We start from the raw sequence: 24971 nt of genomic DNA, 5'->3' as shown, positions 1-24971 counted from the left end.
TTCAAACCTCTACCCAGTGTATATGTATTCTTCTATTAACCTGTACACTTGTGCTTTATATCTTCAATTCTCCACTCTGTTTGCTTATACTTCCACCAAACACTTTGTGACTGTTCTTGTAGTACTGTAGTGACCACTTTATCAGTCTGTGGTAATTCATTCACTGCACTAACACTGAAGCACTTATAAATTCAGTCAGGCAATCTCGTTACAGGACTGTAAATATTTACTCAGTACCCATTGCATAGTTAGATGCATTGAAGTAGGCCTTAGGCCATGGACTGCTTCAATCTTCTATACACTATGCATGCAGTCATCTATGCACCTGCTAACTTGTCTTTTATACCTTCAGTTCCGCTGTTATAGTATGTGTTTCCCCATGTACTGTCCTAGTGATGCATTTTGTAACATATACTAATCCATTCACAGCTGAAAAGTTGAACTTCTGATAAATTCATTAAGGTATTCTTCTTCCAGATATAGTTCTTGAAAGATTTATGCAGTGTGTATGCACTTCTGTTATCAGTTACACAGTTGTTTTTTATACTTAGTGATTTTACATTGTATTTATTTAGTAATGGAATAGTATATTTCATATATTTATTTTTATAATGTTATAAATGTTTTTTATAACAGATTCTTTTTATCAACACTGAAAGAAACTCACCATGCCTTCACAAAGTGAAAAGAGGAAACAACATAATAAAGCTTATTATTTAAAGAGAAGTCATCTACAAGATTTACCTGAACAACAATGTGTGAACAAAAAGAAAAAAAGTGCTGGTAAGAGAACGAAGATTTTTTTGAAGAACTTATCAAACACTAGGAGTAGTATGGACAATGTTAAAAATATAAATAGTGTATCTGCAACTAAAAAGAAAAACAAGGGAAAAGATAACAACCAGGGGAAATCATCTTGTAAAAAACAGTGTTTAGTAAAAGGAGGAAGAATCAACTTCAGGAAATTAGAAAAAGAATGTTTTATAATAGAGTTGTGTCGAATTTGATCAAGGAAGTGAAGAAATGTAAAAAAACAGCATTTTATAAGAAGAAGAAACATATAGAAAATATAGTTGAGAAAGCTTTTGAATTGAAAAAAAAGTTGTTTATTTTAGTAATCAATAGAATTCGATCACTAGATAAGCCAATCCATTTAATGAAGGCCAAAAGTAAGTGGAGAAGAGTTATTAACAGAAGTAATTTTTCTGAAGTTTTTTTGGGTGAATGGAAACGTAGTTCAAGTTCTGAGCCTTTTTTTAATGAAGAGAATTATTTCAGAGTAATGATTTGTTGCATGCAGTTGACACCAGTGGACGTGCTTATGAGGTTAGAAATGGTTGTCCTATTGAGAAAGAGAAAATTGTTCCTAGAAATGCAGAAGAGGTGTTACATGATGAAGTTTTAGGGAGACGTCCTAAAGCTCCAGTGTACACTTGGAATTGCAGTAGTATTTGTAGTGTACGGCAGGAATCTATTGATTTGTTACACAATTTCTTACGTAACTATACTAAGAAAAGTGTTAAACAAAAGATTAAGATGCTGCAAGGACTAGACCCTTGCAGATTTAAAGAAAATACTGGTTTGCAAGGTCATTCTCTGGCTTGTCTTACTAAAAAAGTATGTCGAAGTGTTTTTCACCATTAAAGCAATGGAGCGGTGCACTACCAGGGTATAGTAGTATTCAATAATGAAGCACGATCAGTAACTTTGTTAACATTGTCTTTATTCAAAATAGATCCAAATCAATAGAAAACAGACATCAGCCAACGCGTTTCGTTCATGGAAATGAACTTCGTCAGGACAAACAGTGTGTGTTTAGAGCTTTTGCAAGTGGATAACAGTATTGTCCAATTAATCTCAATATGTAGTCATCAATGCAATTATGGCGTCGGCCTCCATGATAAGGGCCGGCTGCGGGGAGCCTTGGACGAGTGGCCTTGAGCGTGACTGCACTTCCCGAGGCCTTAGTACACCCCAGTGTATTTCCGGCTGATTTTGGTGGCGCTCTCTTGATGCCAAGGAATATGAGGAGTTCTCCACCAAACAAAGACGCTTCATATAGTTAGGAAGAAGACCCTTGTTTGGTAGAGATTTACCTCTTTGTAGTCTCATTGTCTTTTCTATAAGAGGATTTATGTTATCACATATTTGTGGATAAAGATGCACCAGGAACGATCACATTGCCAAAACGCATACAAGTTGACTGGTGAACTTTCCTCATGCTCCATTACGCAGATGTAGTGTAGAATACGTACTTGACAATTACTCAAGGTAGGCAGCATTTAGTAATAAAACAGAAGAAAGTACTCCAGTTAGATAGATATTTTGTGCAAAACTGTGAAGTCTTGTTGGATTCAGCCAAAGGTGTGGTTCTGTTATCGCCCAGTCACTCACACAGCTACTGACACACCCACACAGACACTTAGATACTTACTCGCACACTCAGGCACTCAAACACCCACTGACAGAACCACTCTGAAAGTGATAGACCCACTGTCAAACCTATTCAGACAGTCTCAAAAGCACTCATAGACCCACTCAGATACTAATGCATCAACTCACAGACACACTTAGACACTCTCACACCCATTCATAAACCTACTCAGGCACTCATGTACCCACTCATATAACCCCTCAGACACTCTCACAGCCACCTGCATACCCATTCAGACAATTATGCACTCACTCACAGACTGACTCATACTCTCATGAAGTCACTCACAAACCCACTCAGACACTCTGACATCCACTCACAGAGGTACTCAGACACTCTGACATCCACTCATAGAGGTATTCAGACACTCGTGCACCCACTCAGATACCCATTCAGACACTCATGGACCCACTCACACACCCACTCAGACATTTACAAACCCACTCACACACCCAGTGAGACACTCATGTAGCCACTCCCACATCAACTCACACGCCCATTGACCAACTCAATCACTCTCACACCCACTCACAGACCCACCAAGACCCTCATACACACACTCACTCAAAGGTTACAAGTTACAGCTAGGAAATGACATTAAAAAAACCTTAGAAATTCACTTAAAAATCCAAAGGCGACAGGGTGGTTATAGTTAGGAAATAACATTTACAAAAATGTAATTGCATTAAAAGAAACAAAAGGTTACAGGGATGTTATAGTTAGGAAATAGAATTAAAAAAAAACCTTAGATATTCACTGAAAATAACAAGGGTCACAGGGACATATTAGTTAGGAAATAGAATTAAGAAAACCTTTAGTTAGGCTCACATTTCACTCAAACAAAACCATAGAAACTCATCAGTTATAGTTAGCTTAGCTGACTATAAATGATGCCCTGACAATTCACTGCTTATGACCTCACATATGACCTCACTCAAGACATGCCATTGACATAATTGATGTCATTACTGATGACATCTCAAATGACATCACTGATGAATCATTGATTACATCATCTAGTAAATGTAAGGCTGTTGCTATTTCTAATATATGCCATCTGAGTGTCTGTGAGCCAGTCTGGATCTGTCTAAAAGTGGCTTTCTGAGTGGCTGTATGAGTGTGAGTGTGAGAGCGGTGTGAATAGCTGTATAGTAGCATAAGGGGGTGTGAGTAGCTGTATGGGTGAGTGAGTGGTTATGTGAGTGTTTGTATTTGTGATTGAGTGGGTATACAAGTGGTTGTATGAGTGAAAGACTGACTGTGTAAGTAGCTATATGGGTGGGTGAGTGGCTGTGTATATGTATACGAATATATTCACTTAAAAAAACCAAAGGTTACAGGGACGCAATAGTTAGGAAATAACATTAAAAACTGTGCAAAACCATTGAAATTCAGCATGGTCAGTGACATCGCTGATGCTATCACTGATGACATCTCACATGACATCGCTGATGATATCACTGGTGACATCATCAAGTCTGTGTACATGTTTTCTAAGAGTTCATTGGGTTAAACATATATACTAAACTACTACAACATTTAGAATAGTATACTAGTTGTACTACTAATGAGTGGTACTATTTCTAACATATGCGATCTTACTGGCTGTGTGACTGTCTGTATCAGTGTGCGAGTGGGTGTCTGAGTGACTGTATTGTGGGTGAGTGCATACCTGAGTGGATGTATGGGAGAATGAGTGGGTTTATGACAAGCTCTGTGGGTGTTTGAGAGGTTGTATGGGTCTGTGAGTGGGTATCTGAATGGTTGTATGAGTGTGTGAGTAGTTTTGTGGGTATTTGAATGGGTATGTGAGTGGCTGTATGGGTGTATAAGTGGAAGTGTGACTAGCTGTGTGAGTGAGTGACTGTGTGCATTGCTACATGGTTATGGGATTGGATGTGAGTATAGGTATGGGTATGTTTGTCAGTGGCTGTATGGGTGAGTGAATAACTGTATGATTGGCTTTATGGGTGAGTGAATGGGTGTGTGAGTGCATACATGGTTGAGTGAGTGGCTATGTTGAGAGGTTATTTGAGTGAGTGAGTGGATGTGTGAGTGGCTGTATAGGTGAATGCATCTGTGTGTGAGTGGCTATATGGGTAAGTAACTGGAAGTATGAGTGGCTGTATGGGTAAGTGAGTGGTTGTGTGAGTGACTGTATGAGTGGGTATATGAGTCACTTTAAGGAGTGAGTGGTTGTGTGAGTACTTGTATGGGTCTATAACTGGGCATATGAGTAGTTGTGTGGCTGTTTGAGTAGGTGTATGAGAGGTTATATGGGATGGGAGTGGGTATGTGAGTGGTTGTGTGGATGTCATCAGTGATACCATGTGAGATGGTAGGTTCTGCAAAAGCTAGGAGTACCCCCCCACCTCCTTAGTATTATCATCAGGTTGCATGAGAACAACTATGCACAAGTGAGGTGTGGGAGGGATGGCAAGCTCTCGGGCGAATTCCCGGTCCGCCGAGGAGTCAGACAGGGCTGTGTCTTGGCGCCGACCCTGTTCCGTCTTTTCATTAACAGTGTCATCCAACATCTTGACACTGTTAAGGACAATGATGCTCCACTTTTGGCAGGCAGGAGGGTTCCGGCAATAATGTTTGCTGATGATACCCTCCTGCTTTCCAAATCCCCCATGGGGATTCAGAGGATTGTGGATGGTTTTGGCCTTTTCTGTCACCAACATGGGCTGGAGGTGAACACGGAAAAAACTAAGTTCATGATCTTCAACCCCCCTGCCAAGGCCAGACCAAATCCTAAACTGGGGGATGTTAGTCTTGAGAGGGTCTCAACCTTTATATATTTGGGGGTAACACTCCAAGAAAACTTATCATGGGACTGCCAGATAGCGAGATCCAGGCTGAAACTTTCCCAGCTATCGGGCGCACTCCTGAAGGTGGCTAATAAGTCCACCTTTAAGCCTGTAAGCCCGGCCCTGGAAACATACAGGTCCCAAGCGAAGGCAGCAGCCATGTATGGTAGTGAGCTGTGGGGACACAAAGCAGGGAAGGCTCTGGCAGGTGTGGAAAACTGTTTTCTGAGACGCTTACTTGCTCTCCCGCAAGGTACGCCACTCCTCCCCTTAAGACTCGACTTGGGCCTTCCCTCTATTGCTGAAGACCTTCTGTCGAAACCCGTGAAGTTCTGGCATCGGATATGGACCACTGTGGAACTGCATCACTACAGACAAGACCTTATGCATGTAATGAGGCTGAATGCCAACAGCAAAATTCCCTGGTTGGCTTTTATCAAGGCGGAACTGTTTAGCTTGAACTTGCCAGACTTATGGGATGACCCAGCCCAGGGCTGTCAAAGGATCACGCGTAAATCTCTTGCACAGCTGTATAAAAATAAAAACCTTGTTGATATGGACAATGCTCATAATTGCGGCACCCTGACGGGACGTTTTATGGAATCCAAAAATTCTTATGCTTTTGAACCCTTTATGGATTTTATTTTTCCTCTCCTGGCAAGGAAATTGTTCCTCCAATGGAGGTTTGGTACACTCCCCACCAAAGTATTTACCAGCAAATGGTCCTCAGGGGGTGACAAACTTTGCCCATGTTGTAAAGCCCAGGACGAAGACGACCTACACATAATGTTTGTTTGCCACGCTTATCAGAGTCCCAGGAAGCATTGGATAGCACCGCTGTGTCGGAACCTGGGCTTCAGGAAATACCTGCAGGCCTACAGGGTCATGAAAACTAACACTTTGGGCCATATTGTCTTTGCTGTTTCAAAATTCTTAATGGCAGCATGGATAATAAGGAAGAAAATGTCCCCCTGAACTGGTGCTACCTTGCATTTTTTAGTCCATGTGGGTTCAGCAGAAATTTTTATATGTAAATACTGTCTTTTAAATATATGTATTGTATTTTATTGCATCTTTTATGGCCCATGTGGCCGAAATAAAGAATTTTTGGAATTGGAATTGGATACCATGTGAGATGTCATCAATGATGTCACTGACCATTTCATTAGTGATGTAATATGTGAGGTCATAAGCAGTGCATTGCAGAGGCATAAGTTATAGTGTGCTCAGGTTACTATAACTGCTGAATGTCACTGGTTTTGTATTTTTTTTGTAATGCTATTTCCTAACGTCCTTGTAACCTTTGTTTTTAATTTTTTTTTATAAAACTGTTTATTGGTTTATTTACAGCCATATACATACTATTTGACGACATTAGCAAATCAAGCAAGATATCAGTTTCAGAAAAACATTAACATAGAAGTTACATCATGCATTGTCCGTACTGTTAGCACGTCTACTCATCTCCAATTTCACCATAGGGGACACATAGATATCTCCACGGTATTTATTCCACGTTGACCACTTTCGATCCCACTTTTTCGGGCACCCCCTAGCCATAAAAACCTTGGTTTCTGCCACCATGCACCTGTCTAGCTCTTTTGCCCATCCAGTGACAGGCGGTGGTTTTGATCCCCCCATCCTCTCGCCAGCTCTCTCCTAACCAACGTGTATCCCAGTGTAGTGAATTGTTGTTCGATGTCTGTAAGATCCGTCGCCTCCCATATATTGAGCAGTCCCTGTTGCAGCGTCACAACCTCCTTACCCAAGGCCGTCTGCATATGCTCTGAGGCTCCCTCCCAGAGGATCTGTGTCTTCTGACAGCTCCAAAGAATATGATAGAAGGTGGCCCCATCATCCGCATCCTCTCAGACATAGATCGTCGGGTCTGGAGCCTATTTTTGCCAAGGTCAGCCCTGTCATGTATGATCGGTGAAGTATCCTAAGCTGTATGAGCCTGAAATTTAGTGTGATAGCCGCCTCTCGCGGGGACATAAGAGCCACCTGCCAGTCCTCGTCACTTATCAGGCCTAAGTCTTCTTGCCACCTCTCCCTGAGCCTTGGAAAGGTGTCTGGTAGATTATTGCACAGTTTTTTGTAAGTGAGGGATATTGCTTTGGAACTCAGGGGACCATCCAACAACAGATCCTCCTGTTGTAAACGTATCTAGGACCCTAATTAAATATCCCCGATTTATGCCTTTATGTGGTTATAACATATCATATCCTTATAAAGGCATAAGAATCATATCCATATTTAGTAATAGCCAATGCAGTCCAAATACGGCAAGGCTACTTCCTTAGACTCCTAGAAAGTACAACGAGTTCTTTAAACAAACCAAACCTCCAGCAACCTGTGAATTCCCCATGCTTTTGTTTTGATTTGCGAGTCCTGAAAGAACTGCCAATTCCTAGTGACTGTTCTTATTGACGTCTTATGTCCAACCGTACGTCAAACACTGCACCTTCCAGGTATAAATATACCAGCATTTACCTTAAGCAACACACAGTGGTTTGGAGCAGAGCGGATATCTACTTACCCAAAGCCCAGCTGATGCGAGTGCCGAAGGAAGCCGTCCCTCCCATTTGACGCACTAAGAAAGACGCTGTCTTTTCTCCTGTCGAGAAAATCCAGCTCCAGTGTTTCCAGTCACCCTTGCGGGTGACTGGGAGATCGAGTCCTGAGAACGGGATACAAGACCTCCTTCATTCTAAAACCAAGGTACGGAGCTGATTAAATCTTAGAGAATCCTTGATTCAGATTCTTGGCAAAACTAACTTAACTTAAACTGCAGCTCACTTACTCCTTCCCACGTACTAGGCTTAGGTTAGGTACACCGGGGTAGGCGTATTTAGAAGCACCAGTTGAGTACGTTTAGTCAACTTTTATCATTGTATGTAATTGTATATATTTTATCCATTTTAAGTATCATATGGCTCAGAAACCATATCAATGCTTTTACAGTATTATTTCATAATACTCCCTTTACTGTATGCACTTTACTTTATGACAAGTATTGCAATTGTGGCAATTCATTTCTCTTGCATGAGAAAGAAGACTGCTCAATAAATAACACCTTTTATTGAAAACGCCCATCTCTCTATTTCTCTGCACTCTGGTGAAACTAAGTATGCACGATTGACTGAGTGAAATAGCTATCTATTGTTTTCACACTGTGGTAAATATTTGATTTACCGTCTTAATTTCTATGCAGGTAAGTACTTAAACAAAAATAACTCAATCAGAAAGAAAGAGGCAGAGTCCGTGGTGTTAGAGTTCTTAGGGGTTTTATTCCTTAAAAAGGAATGGTCATGGTACCAGATCGGATATCGGGTTCCTGCCACCACTGGGGTGCAGGAAGGGATAGAGCAATATTTTATTGACAATACATAGCTTATATACTTAAATCATATAATAGAAACCAATACAGTAGGCGTAACAGCTGAGAGAGACAAGATAAGAGCACACACGTGGTAGTGATACGTAATTAGAAGGCGTGAACTAGGCGTGAATATAGAGGTGTGTGCTAGAAACGTCATATGTAAGTGTCACAAGTAGGTGGGTACAAAGCAGAATATTGCAATGTCAGCAGAAATCTGAGGCCTGGATGCGTGCGCAGCTGCATGACGTGTGATTGACGTGAAGCTGGAGGGTGCAGGGGACTTGACATTTACACTAGCGGAAAGAGACAGAAGTCTGGCATGTCAGATCAACTCGTACCACTATCATATCTGATATCTGATGTTTAAGAACCATATTATCGAAAGGAAAAGGTCTCTGGGGCAGAAGCTATTCTATACTGACTGTGAGTGCGTGTATAAGCGTCTACGTGTCTGCATGAGATGCGAGGGGGCATGGGCCTACCATGGTAACAGAGGCTATGAATTACTTGCACGGAGACAGTGAGGCCGGGCCCTTTGCTCTGCAGCTGGGGGGATGTTTACTTAAACTAGTAGGTAGGAATGTATTTTCGAGGAGCGGAACAGATAATGCGAAGGTTGAATTTGGTCTTGGCAGGCAGCAGGCTGAGCTAAGCGCCGTGAGCCGCGCAGGGAGTAAGGCAGAGGTCACGGGTACAGAGGCAGCCCAGGCTGAGGCGTTCAGAGTCAGAAGGCGGAAAAAGGCTCGATGGCAGAATTCAGGGCCTACTTCGCCAGAGCTGAAAAACGTGTAAAGTACACCACAAAAAGACGTTGGCATAGCATATTTGAAAACTAAATATTCAACCCGTTCTTGGCGGGTCTGAAAGAGGACATGTTAACGTTGGACGCAAATGTCTTCATAGCTGGTACAGGAGGGAAGTTACATGCACTTTAAGCTGGTACATGGGGACGGAGGGGTACACGTTAGGGAACATTTCTTGACCATAAAATTTATATTTCCTCCTTCCCTCCTTGTTCCCTACGGACCCTTCATGATATATCGAACCTCATGAATCGATCAGTCTGTTCTTGTAACATCATTTGCTCTTCTTTCTACTTTTTGCGTTTTGAATGAAAACTGGAATGTGCAATGCACGATGTGGCGCACAGTCCACAAATCGCTGGCCCACATTGTAGGCACAGGCAGCAACTGAATACTATGACAAGAGCAATGCCTAGGAAGGATAGGATCTTCCATCCCCAAGCAGTCAACGTTGTCCAGAACCAACCGGACCAAGTCCAGGTGCCTGGATTCTGATGTATCAAACTTGCAATTTTATGAAGACGTGTAATAGCTTGATATACCGTTGGTGCGTTTTCTGGAATGAAAACACAGCAACTTGACCCGATGACCTTACAAGCTCCGCCTCTATCTGCCAAGATGACGTCAATAACAAGACGGTTTTGAAGAACAACAACCCGCATGGCGGACTGCTCCTCTGTTAAGTTGCCAAGAGCGGAGGTAGTTTCATTCACTACTGCTTCGAGTGTTCTAGTTAATCTACGTATTAGTTTACTGTTTTGGACGGGGCCTGTGAAGAAAAAGAATCCTTTATTGAAATCTGTGTATTGCTCCCATGCCGTTTCAGTATAGTCGACAATCGGGAGATCTCTTCTGAGTCTACTCTTTACTAGATTTGTATTTCTGTGATAATCAGGAGGGGCTAGGAAAACAGGTGGCAGAAGGAAGGCAATGTAACAGGTACCATCCCAATCTGGAGGTAAGCGTATGTATGCGGTATGGCCACAAACAAAATAGGAATGACGAGTAGCTCTAAAGGAAGACTTGCCATGATCACTGAATTCGACCACAGTAGTACATTTACTATGACCTAAGTGTACTGAACCCTTCTTTCTGACACATAAGTCACCTGTGACTGGTAATACTGACATAGCGGGGAGAACTGGTGCAGCTTCGGATTCAACAGTAAGAATCATGAGGTTAATTGTATAATTACCTAATCCATATACTTCATTTTCTAGATCAGTTCCTGTCCTAATGGGAAGTCCCTTCTTGTCAGGGTAGCAGACGTTGAGCAGAACTAGGTTCAGGTTTCCCCAAATCCAATTCCCCTCGAAAACAGCAATATCAGAATCTAAAGAATTAATTAATCTAAACCATGCACCACAGGAGCCATTGTGAGTGAACGGGTACGGAAAGAGAGGCAGAACTCCCTTGTATTTCTGATAGGGAGGGAGTCGGCCACATATCCAACAGTTTGTAGCATTGTTAGTCTGATGGGAGTGATGTAACATACTAATGAATGTGTTGTTGCGCAGCGCAAGTCTGTAAGATAGTTCATGAGGCGGTAATTCACTAAAAGAATGTTCGGCAGTTACATTGTAAGCAGAGTGTTCACGCTTGAAGATAGGGTAGTATATTGGCAGTAGTATACTAGCAACAATAATCAAAAGACTTAGAAAAAACATAACCAATAATGTCACTATACAGTGACTGCGGAGTGATTTACAGTATGTACGTTTCTTGAGTTGTCTCTCTCTCTCTCTATCTCGATCCAGGGGATACATGTCAGAAACTATTTAACCGATTCACCTAGGGGAGGACTTAAACAATTAAACTGTCTGACTTGCTAGATCGAAGTTTTGTTCGATACTCCTCTTGGGGAGTTTTCTCTCGCTTGGGAATTTTAGAGTCACTCGATTCGAGGCAGTCCTTTGAGGGGGTGGACGAGTCAGTTTCTGGCAACAGTTCGTTACATTTTTTAATATGACTCGTGTGGATCCACCCCTTTCGGCCTTCCACTTTAATCGCGGTCCTCGTGGTCAGAAGGACGATCTTCGGCTCTTTCCAGCGGGGCTCCAGCGGGCTTTTCCTGTCGAAATTGCGAATCAACACAGTATCTCCGGGACGAACATCGTGTGGCTTTACATCAGTGTTGTCGGGAAAGGCTGCGGCAACCTGTGAACGACATGATTGGAGTGCAGACATCAAGGAGGCAAGGTAATCTGTCAGCATATTACAATCAACATCGGTGATTTTCTTAGGCATGGGCGTCCCCCACATATTCGGTGGTCTGCCAAAGACCACTTCATACGGGGATAGCCCTGATCTCGAATGGGGGACCATTCTCATGTAGAACAGTGCAACTGGCAGGGCGACTATCCAGTCGACCCCTTTCTCTTTACAGATTTTGGCAAGGCATGTTTTCAGTGTCTGGTTATGTCTTTCTACAAGGCCAGCGGCCTCGGGGTGTCGGACACAATGGAATCTCCACTGGTATCCTAGCAGAAGGGAAACCTGTTTCATGAGCTCGGATGAGAATGGCTGTCCGTTATCTGAGTACACGATACGAGGCAAGCCGTACCATGGGAAGAATTCTCGGACCAGCTGCCTGGCAGTGGTCGGGGCAGTATAATCTGGGACTGGATATGCTTCGGTCCAACGGGAAAGTGCACAAACAACTACGAGGACATACTTAAATCCTCGACAACGGTCCATCTGGATATAATCCATCTGGAGGACTTCAAAAGGGTGATCGGGAGGATGAAATCCACCTTGCTCTACAGGGACACTTTTACCTGGATTGAACTGACAACAGATCATGCAAGTACGCACTTTCTGTTTTGCTGCTGCTCGTAAGTGTTTGTTGTACCAGAGATTCTGTAAACTGTCTAACATAGCTTTTTCTCCTAGGTGTGCTGGACTATGTGCTGTATTTATTATGACTTGAACCATAGAGTCAGGGAGAAACCATGTAGATTTTCCCTTCGTCATCCATCCTTGATCTGTCTGAATCCCTCCTAGTTCAGTCCATTTCTTGATTTCATCTGGAGTGGCATGTGTCTGAATATCGATTACATCTAGTGTGGGATCTTTAACTGTCATACAATGTGTCGGTACTATGGTCTTTGTCACGTCAGTTGTCTGGGTGTGAGTCAATGCTGTATGTTTTGCTGTTCGGTCTGCCAGGTCATTACCCTGGGAAACAGAATCTGTAACTTTAGTATGTGCTTTACACTTCATGATGGATATGCCTGAAGGCAGATGTATTGCTTCTAACAGGGCTTGAATGAGGGGACCGTGTTGGATCTTGGCACCGTGAGAGGTCAAAAAACCTCGTTCTTGCCATAACACTCCGAAGTTGTGTACGACTCCGAAAGCATAACGGGAATCTGTGTATATGTTAACATTTCTGTTCTTGGCTAGTATGCAGGCTCGGGTCAGAGCAATGAGCTCCGCCGCTTGAGCAGACAGTGTGTCAATACGATGTGTTTCTTTGACTTCAGTTTCAGTGGTCACTGCATACGCGGCCACTAATTCTCCGGTACTTGTTCTCATACATGAACCGTCCACGTAAAGTGTCAGGTCTGGATTTGTCAATGGGACATCTGTTAAGTCTCGTCGGGGCTTTGTTACTGCATTAATGATCTCTATACAATCATGCGGGGCTGGATCTGTCATAATCGAAGGTAACAATGTTGCGGGGTTTAGAATGCTACAGCGTCTGATTTCTATGTGGGGCTGGAATAGCGTTAATTCATAACCTGTCAGTCGTGCTATAGTCAAGTGTTGAGTCTGGGTTCGGTTTAGAAGGACCTCTACAGAATGTGGGACTTGTACTGTCAGTGGGTGTCCTAATACAATTGAGTCGCTCTGTCTGATTGCTAGGGCTGTCGCTGCAACTGACTTTAAGCACGCAGGGAGTGCCTGGGCTACTGAATCCAATGTACTTGAAAAATAAGCGCAAGGCTTATGTGAACCTGCTTGATCTTGAGTGAGGACAGACAACGCTGTACCATCACGTTCTGTAACAAAAAGTGTAAAAGGTTTGCTGTAACATGGTGTCGCTAGAACTGGTGCTTGACATAAAGCTTTCTTTAATTCCTCAAAAGCCTGTGTATGTTCCTTAGTCCAAGGGAGGGCAGTCGAAATTGCTGCCTCCTTTGTTGTCAACTGAATGAGTGGTTTAGCTAGAAATGCATACTGAGGAATCCATTGTCTGCAGTACGAGGTGAGGCCTATAAAGGCCCGCACTTCCTTTTGTGTCTGGGGTTGCGGCATATTTACAATTAGCTGGATGCGATCAGGAGTGAGCTGTCTCCCCACTTTGGACAGCAAGTGACCCAAGTACACAACTTGCTGAACACAGAATTGTAGCTTCGAAGGAGACACCTTGTGTCCCTTGTCGGCCAAAAAATGTAAAACTGTCAGTGATGCTTGCTCACATTCGGGCTCACTTTGTGCGGTGATCAGCAGATCATCGACGTATTGCAGTAATGCAGTGTTAACTGGCATTTGGATACAATCAAGTTGTCTTTTCAGTGCTTGGCTATAGATGCTGGGGCTTTCTGTGAATCCTTGAGGTGCGCGTGAAAATTTGAAACTTCGTCCATTTAAACTGAATCCGAAGAGATATTGGCTCTCTGGATCAATGGGCACACTGAAGAAGGCGTTCTTGAGGTCAATTACAGTAAAGAACGCTGCTTCTGAATCAATAGCAGTCAATAAGGATGAGATGTCGGGAACCACAGGGTACTGTGGAACAATGCATTTATTCAGTTCTCGTAAATCAATCACCAGCCGATATACTGGCGGTGCATTGGGATCAGTACGTTTTAGAATCGGAATGATAGGGGAATTACAGATATTGGAGTCGGTCTCTACGACCACTCCTTGGGCAATGAGCTCTTCAATGATTTCCAGTAAAGCCACTACAGCATCGGGTGGTAACTTGTATTGTCTGATTCGGGGTAAAACAACACCTGGCTTGAGTGTAACACGGTATGGTGTAATGTGCATGCAGCCTACATCGGTTGGGCCTTGTGCCCACAGGTGTTTCGGTACATTTTTCAATCTGACATCAAACTCTCGTAATACATAGTGACCCTTGAAGTCTCGCAAGAAAAGTCTAACTCCTTCCGGAGAACAGCATATCACAGCTCCTAGCGCCTTCAATGTTTTGATACCTAACAAGTTTTCTGGACATGATTTCGTTAGTAACAAGTCTGTAACACGTGATAATGGACCTACTGCTAGGGGGACGGGTTTCGATACCTCATTTACAATAGGCTGTCCTGAAAAACCAAGGGAAACATTCTGTGAGCCTGAGAGGGGTGCCCCTGGGACTTCATCATGGCTGATTGTTGTGCGGCTTGCCCCTGTGTCAATTAAAAACTTTCTGTCTTTTCCCAATACTTGACTATGTACATAAGGACCCTCTTGATCTACAGGAATCTCAATAAGAGGCAAGCCAACCTCCCTCTCTAGGCTGTTTCATGTGTATCGCTGATAATCGGGATAATCAGATTGGGCATACTGGCACATCTGCCGTGAAACTTGCTGTGTCGCGGCAATGGGCTGTGGCTGTGATGCCGCTGCGGCCTGTCCTGTATGTGATGAAGCATGCATAGGTTGTGAATTCTGCGAAGTCTGTTGTTGGCCCTGGTCTTGTCTAGGCGGATGCGGTCTTTCTTTAGTTTTACCTGTTGCTATATTGTGTTTCAGGACTGGACATTCATGTACGTAGTGACCTGGCTGCTTGCAATAGTTGCATGTCCCTTTAACGGGAGCTGCTGCATTACCTGTCTGGGTCGTACCCTTTCTCTGGCCGTCGGCTGGAACCGACTGGGCCACTAACATTTTCATTTTCGTGTCTTTCATGCGTCTCTGTTCATGATCCTGTTCTTCTCTAATTCTGTTCTGATGATACTGTAACATCTGTAACATCTGGGATGGCGTATTTGCTTGCCATGTGCTTTCGACTTTATATACTCGATTCTTAACTTGCGTTAGGGAATTCTCTACTAATTTACTTACAAAAAGGTGTGGGTATGACTCGCTACTTGGTTTCAGGCCACTATTAATAATAAAACATTTCTCGAATCTTGAATAGAAGTCACTAGTATCTTCATCGTGTTTCTGTTTACAGGCTGAGATTGCGTCCCAGTCTTCCTTTTTAGTTGTCAATAATCTTGGCAAGACCTGTACTATCAAACCTGGTAATGCTTTAGCTTTTTCCCCAAGGCCTAGCCCTGGAGTACAAATTTTTTCCTCGTCTTCTATTTCAGTCCATATAATCTTTTTATCTCCCACCTCCCATTCTCTTTCCTTGAGCTTCTCGTAGATGCCGGTGGGCAACAGAACCTTTAACAATTTCATAATATCAGTATAGGTGTAATCTCCCATGAGTAACATATCCTTAAGTTCTCTGTGAAAACCTGCGGGGTCTTTATCGTGACAGGGTACTAGTTTCTTCATCTCCAATAATTCTAACTTGGTCAGAGGTGTGTATACATACACACGTTTCAGGGTATTATCGGTGCCCATAACTGGATGTACTTCTTGTAATGGGTTCTGCCTTTCAAAATGCTCCATATGAAACATTTTCCTTTCTGGGGGCGGAGCGGAAACATATTGTGGGCCTAAGAAAGTGTTATATCTGTGCCGTTGTTCTAGAATTATTTGAATTAACTTGGGACTTAGGCCTCTCCATCTATTCATAAGTAGTGCTTCTAATGTATCAGGTAAGGGACCTGGATCAGAATGTTGATTTCTGTATAATGTGAGGAGGTGCTGAATCATGTATATACCTGCTAATTTCTGCTCGTCTGGGGAAAGGTTCAGAAATGTCTGTGCTACTGTGTCATCATTGTATATATTAGGATTGTCAGCCCATAGTACTGCTGACCGGGCTAGTTCTTGTTCATCCATAGAATTGAGTACATGGTACCCCATTCGTTCTCGAAGCATTTTATCAGTGTCTTGAAACAGATATTCAGGAGAATTCGGTTTTGATATGCCAGAGAGAAAAACTCTCTTGCTTTCTGGGCGAATGCCTTTCCTAAGGTAAGTTCCCTTACCTACATACGCTATCGTATCTGTAGTCGTTTCTGGTTCCTCAGGTCCTTCCTCCTCCTCCTCGGAGCCATTTTCTTTTTCTTTTTCGTGTATTTCTATTACTGCTTTTCTTATTTTCTTGTACATGCTAGATATGCAATTCTGCCTATCATGCTTTCCTTCGGCTATATTTTGACCCCACCTGTTTAGTGCTTCCATTTCTTCCTGGTCTACCCCAGGCCTGTCTCGGTCTCTTATTAAGCAATTTATGAAAAAACGTAATACATATGCTTGAGTGTCAACTTTTTGGTGTGCCAGGGCCTCCTTAATACTTTCAGGATTTTCCCCAGTCTGGACAAAATGATATATTCTATCTAGATGATCAGTCATCCCCGGGAATAACACTAGGTAATCTGTGGCTTGTCGCAAACGTAGTGATGCTATCAACATTCTATCGTCTTTACCGGGTACTGGATCATATCTGCAAACTGGAAGGGGTTCTATGAGTATGTCGAGACGGGGTGATTGGGGTGTATATGGCTTCAGCATGTCCCTAACGTGTAATCTGTGTGTTGCTGGCGGGGTCTGAAGACCCCCTGTTGCACCTCCTGGGGCAGAGGCTTGGGCATTATCTCTCTGTGGAGTCTGTATGTGTACCTGAACTTGTCTCTTAATAGGATCAGGCAAAAGCGGATTTGGTATTTTAACCTTAGGTGTGGGAAGTGGTGGGGGTAGAGGGACAGGCTGTCGAACGGGGGAACTCTGTTGCGGTAATGGCGGAATATGGTCTTGAGCCGGGTTGCCACCTCCGTCACCGTCAGTAGGCGGTACACGGGCAGGTGGGTTGGTGTAAGCGGGTGCTACATCATCTAGATAGGAAGCCAGGAATATGTCTTTAGTGGTCCTGTGGTTTACTTTAGTTGGAACCAATGGTGGCGGCAGATCTTTCGGTATTTCTGAATTGGCTTCAGGCGACCCTTCGGCCACTAAGTACATGCCATTTACAAGATTGTTTCGTGCGCGGTCTACTTGTTCGGCTTTTACTCGGATCCCTTCTTTAACTAATTCGTTTTCTCGGACTCTATCCGGCGCTTCTCTAAGTCTGTCTTCTTTTCGGAGTTCTTTTTCGGCTCGTTTATGTGATTCTTTACGCCATAATTCTATGGCATCTTTCTGTGATTGTCTGGCTTTCTTTCTCCATAGTGCTTCTTCTACTTTCAGGATGCACTCGGCATCCCATGTTCCAGTAGCGGGCCACCTGTGTCTTTCTTCTAGGTGCTTAGTATAATCGGCCCATAAATCTAGATACAGTATGGCGTCTATGCCATGCTTATGGTACATGAAATTTCCAGGCGTGTCCCTAGGGGGGATAGGAATTTCTTCCTCTAGCATCCCTTTCCTAGTTCCTATCTGCTTTAACTTATTGAAAAACGGCATTTTGTCTACTTAGTACTGGATACTCAATCCTTGCTACTTAACTCTGAACACAACTAGTTACACAAAAACACAATAATGCACATTAAACAATCACTCATACCACGACATTAATCACATGAGAGAACATTTTGAACATATATCTCTACCCTCGGAACTAGATGTACTGCTAAACAGCACAGATACACTGTCGAAGACAGTGCAAGAACTTGAATAACGGATATACTGCTAAACAGTACAGATACACTGTCTAAAACAGTGCAGACCGCGTTTGTGTACCCAAACCCGTCTTTACCGGATACATAATAATGCACCCGTCTAGATACGTCCCAGCAATGGTACTCACCGGGAAGCACGGAAACAGAAGGCCTCGGAAAACTTGACTGGACTGGACCGGACTCAACTCGACTCGACACGTGGATACTTCGGAAACTGGTGGGCCTCTTGACACCTCGGACCTTGCTTCTTTCGGCTAGGCTCTGGTCGGGATCCTCCGCACTCCTCACCGCCTCGTCTGGGTGCTGATCGCAGTCTCCGTCACCTCCGTGGGCCAGAGGGAGATACAGGAAATCCTGCGGGTACGCGTAGTTCCGTCTTGACTGATGGCAGGGGGCAAAGCTTGCAACGCACCAACCGGCGCGTGGGGTGGGGGAGGGGTCCCTATTCGGGCGCCAGAATAATGTGGTAAATATTTGATTTACCGTCTTAATTTCTATGCAGGTAAGTACTTAAACAAAAATAACTCAATCAGAAAGAAAGAGGCAGAGTCCGTGGTGTTAGAGTTCTTAGGGGTTTTATTCCTTAAAAAGGAATGGTCATGGTACCAGATCGGATATCGGGTTCCTGCCACCACTGGGGTGCAGGAAGGGATAGAGCAATATTTTATTGACAATACATAGCTTATATACTTAAATCATATAATAGAAACCAATACAGTAGGCGTAACAGCTGAGAGAGACAAGATAAGAGCACACACGTGGTAGTGATACGTAATTAGAAGGCGTGAACTAGGCGTGAATATAGAGGTGTGTGCTAGAAACGTCATATGTAAGTGTCACAAGTAGGTGGGTACAAAGCAGAATATTGCAATGTCAGCAGAAATCTGAGGCCTGGATGCGTGCGCAGCTGCATGACGTGTGATTGACGTGAAGCTGGAGGGTGCAGGGGACTTGACATTTACACTAGCGGAAAGAGACAGAAGTCTGGCATGTCAGATCAACTCGTACCACTATCATATCTGATATCTGATGTTTAAGAACCATATTATCGAAAGGAAAAGGTCTCTGGGGCAGAAGCTATTCTATACTGACTGTGAGTGCGTGTATAAGCGTCTACGTGTCTGCATGAGATGCGAGGGGGCATGGGCCTACCATGGTAACAGAGGCTATGAATTACTTGCACGGAGACAGTGAGGCCGGGCCCTTTGCTCTGCAGCTGGGGGGATGTTTACTTAAACTAGTAGGTAGGAATGTATTTTCGAGGAGCGGAACAGATAATGCGAAGGTTGAATTTGGTCTTGGCAGGCAGCAGGCTGAGCTAAGCGCCGTGAGCCGCGCAGGGAGTAAGGCAGAGGTCACGGGTACAGAGGCAGCCCAGGCTGAGGCGTTCAGAGTCAGAAGGCGGAAAAAGGCTCGATGGCAGAATTCAGGGCCTACTTCGCCAGAGCTGAAAAACGTGTAAAGTACACCACAAAAAGACGTTGGCATAGCATATTTAGAAACTGAATATTCAACCCGTTCATGGCGGGTCTGAAAGAGGACATGTTAACGTTGGACGCAAATGTATTTGCGTCTTCATAGCTGGTACAGGAGGGAAGTTACATGCACTTTAAGCTGGTACATGGAGACGGTGGGGTACACGTTAGGGAACATTTCTTGACCATAAAATTTATATTTCCTCAACACGACTATGGAGATATACTCCTTATTCTGGAGGGAGCAAAGTTGTCATGTTTATGCGGTTGTCAGAAGCTAATCCCTTCTTGTCTAATCAGGGAAGTTAACTCCTCCCTGTTCATTCGAGAAAGTTTCTAGTGACCTCTGAGCTAGCTGGCATACCTAATTAAGTCTAACATATTCAGTAGAGACCTAGTCGACCTCAGTCCTACGTCTAAACTGCCGTTTATTTTATTCCAATGCGCAGAGCCTATTGGGAATATTGGAACTACACTACATGGTGCCCAATGTTTGGTAAGGCGATAATCTAACGCAAGATACTAGAGTAACTCAGTTGTGCTTTTTCACACAGACCCCTATTTCCCGTAAAAACTCCAATAGACGTCTGGAGTGGGTGAAGGGTTAATATCGGCCGAAACGCAGTAGGAAGAGATTCCTATGTATTAGTTTTCGGTTTAGTCAACGTTGAAGGATACAGTGTTCCAAAATATTGTGCATCTAATCTTTGTTTCCTCAAAATTTGCTCTGCAAACTTTCTGTCAGTAAAAATGTCAGACAGTGAGGACGAAAGGGATAGAGCTAGACTAGCAGCTCAACTCTTAGCGGACGACACAACTGTCCAAAATAACGACCCGGATACAATAATCATCCCGGTCAATATAAGAAAAACCATAACTATAAAACTTATAGAAAATGGAGTATCATCAAGAGGTGGTACTGTCGTATTTGTGGTAGAGGCACATGAATTTCGGCAGACAGAGGTATTCTATTCCTGGATACATTTTCCAGCAGCACATACTGTAACACATGAGTTTCTCTACTACAAAATAGTGGAATCTCCGGAGGAATACTCTCCTTTCGAGGAAGTTGAAATTCCACTAACATACCAAGAGCACCTGCTCTGGTTTAATGGAGCACTAAAACATCAAAATCACATTACCAGGCTCGGTCCACTAGGTAGACCAGGAGCCACATGGCCGGTTCTAGCCAGCTACACACCACGTCCCGACATCGAAAAAATGTCGAGCGAAGAACTCTTAGTTAAAATGAAAGAATTAACAAAGGCATATAGAGATTTAGTTCAATTAACAGTTGACGGTACTAAATACACTAACTGAAAATCCTGAAAAGACTTTCATTAAAAATAATTTAATTACTCAAAAGAAGAAGTGGGAGAGTAATAAACAAACCTCTCAGAGAAAAACAATTTCAGTCCAGAAGAAGGTCTACCCAACGAAGAAATAGATCTCCAGAAGGGGGGGGCAAGTCTCCACAACGGGAGCCCTCTGAAAAAAGATACAACCTTAGAAATAGGAACAATTTGAAAAAACCTGACAGATATCAAGATATTGATACACGTCCCTCTCGATCTTTTCAGACTTCCTCAAAGAAATCGGAAAGAAGAGGACGGTCAGAACATAAAGAAGAGCACATCAAGTCCAAAGACAAGGAACCTGCTCATCAAAGTAAAAAAAAACAATTTCCCAGAAAGAAGGTAGCCAGTATTAAAATAAAACATGCAGAGAATCCTGAGGACACAACTGAAAAACGGAGAGTGGGCCCAGACAATGCTAAACAGCGCAGCAGAAGTGACCATAGCTCGCAAGATCCTGATGAATCTACTGGAGACAGTGGACACGAATTAATACATTCAAGTGGAAACTGCAGACACCTGAGTGAGCATGCCCCATAAACTATATGAAATAACATTACGTATAGAGGGAGATAAAACTAGGAAAATAAAAGGTCTCTTTTGGGAGAATCTATCTAAAGGCAATGATATCCTTCTAGCAGAAACGGACTGGCCACCAGAGTTTGTCAGGGAGTGCCCATATGGTGACGAAATGATTATGCCTGCCTTCTCACATCACAATCCAATTCATAAAAAATACGCATTTGCTAGAAAATGGGCAGTGGCCAAAGCCCCTGCATTATATAAAAATCATGTCGGATGGGATGAGGATTCTCCTCACCATAGAATCCAGTAAAAAAATCAACCTACTGCACAGAGGCAGTATCCTGTTAAGCAAGAAGCTAAAAAACAAGTAAGAGAAATTTTAGATCAACTTGAATATCAGGGGGTGATTGAAACATGCACCTCATAAATGAATAATCCTTTGTTTCCTGTCTCCAAGCTAGACAATTCATATCGTCTAGTTTTGGCCTACAGACACCTAAACTCCTGCTGTAAAACATTTGCAGTACAAAATTCACACAGTGCAGCACTAATGAATAACATCGTGCGCCTAGAAATATAAAACAACATTAGATATCTCAAATGGTTTCTTCTGTCAAAACATAGCACCTGAAAGCAGATATTTGACCGCTTTCTCCAGCATGGGGACCCAAAAACAATTTTGTCGTCTTCCACAGGGATTCAAGAATAGCCCAGGATTGTTTTCAGCCAGGGTAACAGAGTTACTACAAATATATGATGATGAGGCATTATCCTATGTCGATGACATCTATCTTACAGCCGATGACCTGGAGACTCACTTGAAAAGAGTGAATACCATAATTCTTGGGTTCGCAGCTGAAGGGTACAAATTCAACTTTAAAAAATCACGAATTGCCCATCTAATTGTCCTATTTTTGGGAAATGAATTATCAAGTGAAGGCAAAAGCCTAGCAGACAACTTCTTAGAGAAGTGTGCAGTACTCCAAGCTCCAAAAACGCTGAAAAACTTACAATCAATATTAGGTTTCCTGAATTTCGGAAGAACATACATTCTAAATTATGCAGAGAGGGTTAAACCTCTCTACGAACTAATAAAACCCGATTTTAAACCAATTAATTGGACTCAAAAACACACAGAAATTTTAAGATCATTACAGACAGACATGTTAACTAAAACAAAACTGCAAACACGCGCAAACGAACGCAATCTTGTAATCCGAGTCATCCCAGGAAGATGCAGATTCACATACCTGACCTCTAATGAGGGAGAAACAGTACCAATAGCTTACAAATCATACTTGTATACACAAGCTGAGATGAAATTCAGTTCTACTGAAAAAATTCTAATTGCGGTTCAAACTGCTATAGCAAAAGAAAGAACCCCAGCCCAAGGGAAAAGGATATCTGTTTTAACAGCAGTATCAGCCCTTGAGGCAGTAACAAGACCAGGCATTCCAAATGCTATAGCTCTAGATCCAAAATGGATACAATGGGAAAATTCTCTTGCTACAGAAGACGTGAAACATGCTTTTGATCCGAAGATGAAAAAACTAGAAAATCTGGAATACGAACATGAATGCCCTCTGGCGACCGAAATTCTGCCTCTCGAACATTACACCTGTGTAATCTACACGGACAGATTTGCACAACACTATGTTGTGGAAAAACAAATCTACAATGCTGCGGGGGCGATTGTTAAAGGTCGCTGGCGCTTAGGTAAATTCAGACCGATGATCACTAAAACAGAATCACTCAGAAACTATACAGCTCAGCGAGCTGAAATAAGATCTTTAAAGATGGCGCTTGAAAATGCCGATCGCAAATTCCTGACACTAATAGTGTGCGATTCGCATTACTGCTTCTGGTCTTACAATAATTCAATGCAGACCTGGATAAAAAACGGTTACAAGTAGTTCTTTTGCAGAAAGAACTACAAAAGACTCATGTGATACATACTCAGAGTCTTCAACGTGATGGTGTTCACATTGCAGGGAATTTATTGGCTGACAGAGCCACAGTGGCAGCTGATCACTCGACTTCCGTAGCTAAAAAAAAGCGTTCAAAAAAACAAATAGATGGTGAAACGCTGCTTGCAGTAAAAGCCTCAATGGAAGGCAATTATGCGGCGTTAACTCTAAACTATCCACTCTGCAATACATACATAATTGATGCGAACTCCGTTCCGTTTTCTCAAATCCCTGGAGTGGGGGATAGAGTAATTTCAAACACGAACCGGAGACTCTTCTTGATACAAGAAGCACACATGGGATTGGGTCTGAGGCACCAAGAGATCCTGAAATCTCTAATAGAATTACAATCAAAGTACTGGTGGCCGGGGATGAGCGTGCAAATTTATAACTTTGCAATGAATTGTCAGGACTACAACAGAGATCGCAGTTGTGAACCGGACCAGACACCCGCCCAGACACCACTATTAGACAGCATCAGGCTATCTATGCGCAGACATCCAGATGGAAAAATGCGATCCCATAATTATTAAGACGAGATTCATTTGGATGTGGCCCCAGCGCTCGGCTGACGCCAGAACTGTTATAAAAGATTTGCAAGTCTTTATCGGCACATACGCAATTGGCGTGCTACATTCTGACCAGGGTCCTGCGTTTAGCTCTCGGGCTTACAAGGAGGCCATGGCCAGCATGGGCATTGCATTGCAGTATTCTAGTCGATTCCATCCCGAGGGAAATGCGGTAGTGGAGAGAAAAAACTGTGACATAAAGCAATCTATAACAGCGAGGGTATTAGGTTTGGGTGACGGGTGGGTCAAACATCTAATAAGTGTCCAACGTAGTCTTAATAACATGCCAAGAATTTCTCTAGGAGGTGTCAGTCCGTACAAACTTTTATTTGGTACTAGAATGATCATCCAGGATTTGGATTGTCAGACTTCAGTGGTGAAACAAAAAACCTTTGATAACAAAGATCGTTTGGCTGTTTTACAGGACTTAAATGAAACCAGAAAAAGTCTAAGTAACGAAAAACTAAAGCCAACGACCACTGAAGAAAAACCACCTGTCCCACCAAGACCTGTCTGGATTCCAAAGATTGGGGATCTGGTCAGAGAAAAGATCGCGGTGAAGAAGGAATTTGGACCTTCTTACAGAAAAGCAGTACCTGTCTTAGCCGTCAGCGGAACAAGATCAGTAGTACTACTGCCGCTTGCTCGAAAAAACGAGAGCCGAGTTGTATCAATCGACCCGGTGAAACCACAACCATGTGGCCGATAATAAGTAGTAGGCCCAGTGGACTCCCAAGAAATAGCAGAAGACCAAATCTTGCTACAATCCAAGAGGTTCAAACTGAGAGACTAATCACATTTGATAAACCTTCAGTGAATAATAAAGGACTATGCAACAAAGCCATGGAACTTGTGCCTCTTGAAACTCAAATCGCAACAGTTCATCAAGAAACACCTGTCTACAACGATGTAGCCTCGGACTATACAAATGTAACAAAAGAAAATCCAAAGATCACTGGAA

Source organism: Lissotriton vulgaris, chromosome 2_1, assembly GCF_964263255.1.
Source record: "Lissotriton vulgaris chromosome 2_1, aLisVul1.2, whole genome shotgun sequence".
Lineage (NCBI taxonomy): Eukaryota > Metazoa > Chordata > Amphibia > Caudata > Salamandridae > Lissotriton > Lissotriton vulgaris.
The sequence above is the reverse complement of the archived record's forward strand: the minus strand, read 5'-3'. Positions refer to the sequence as shown.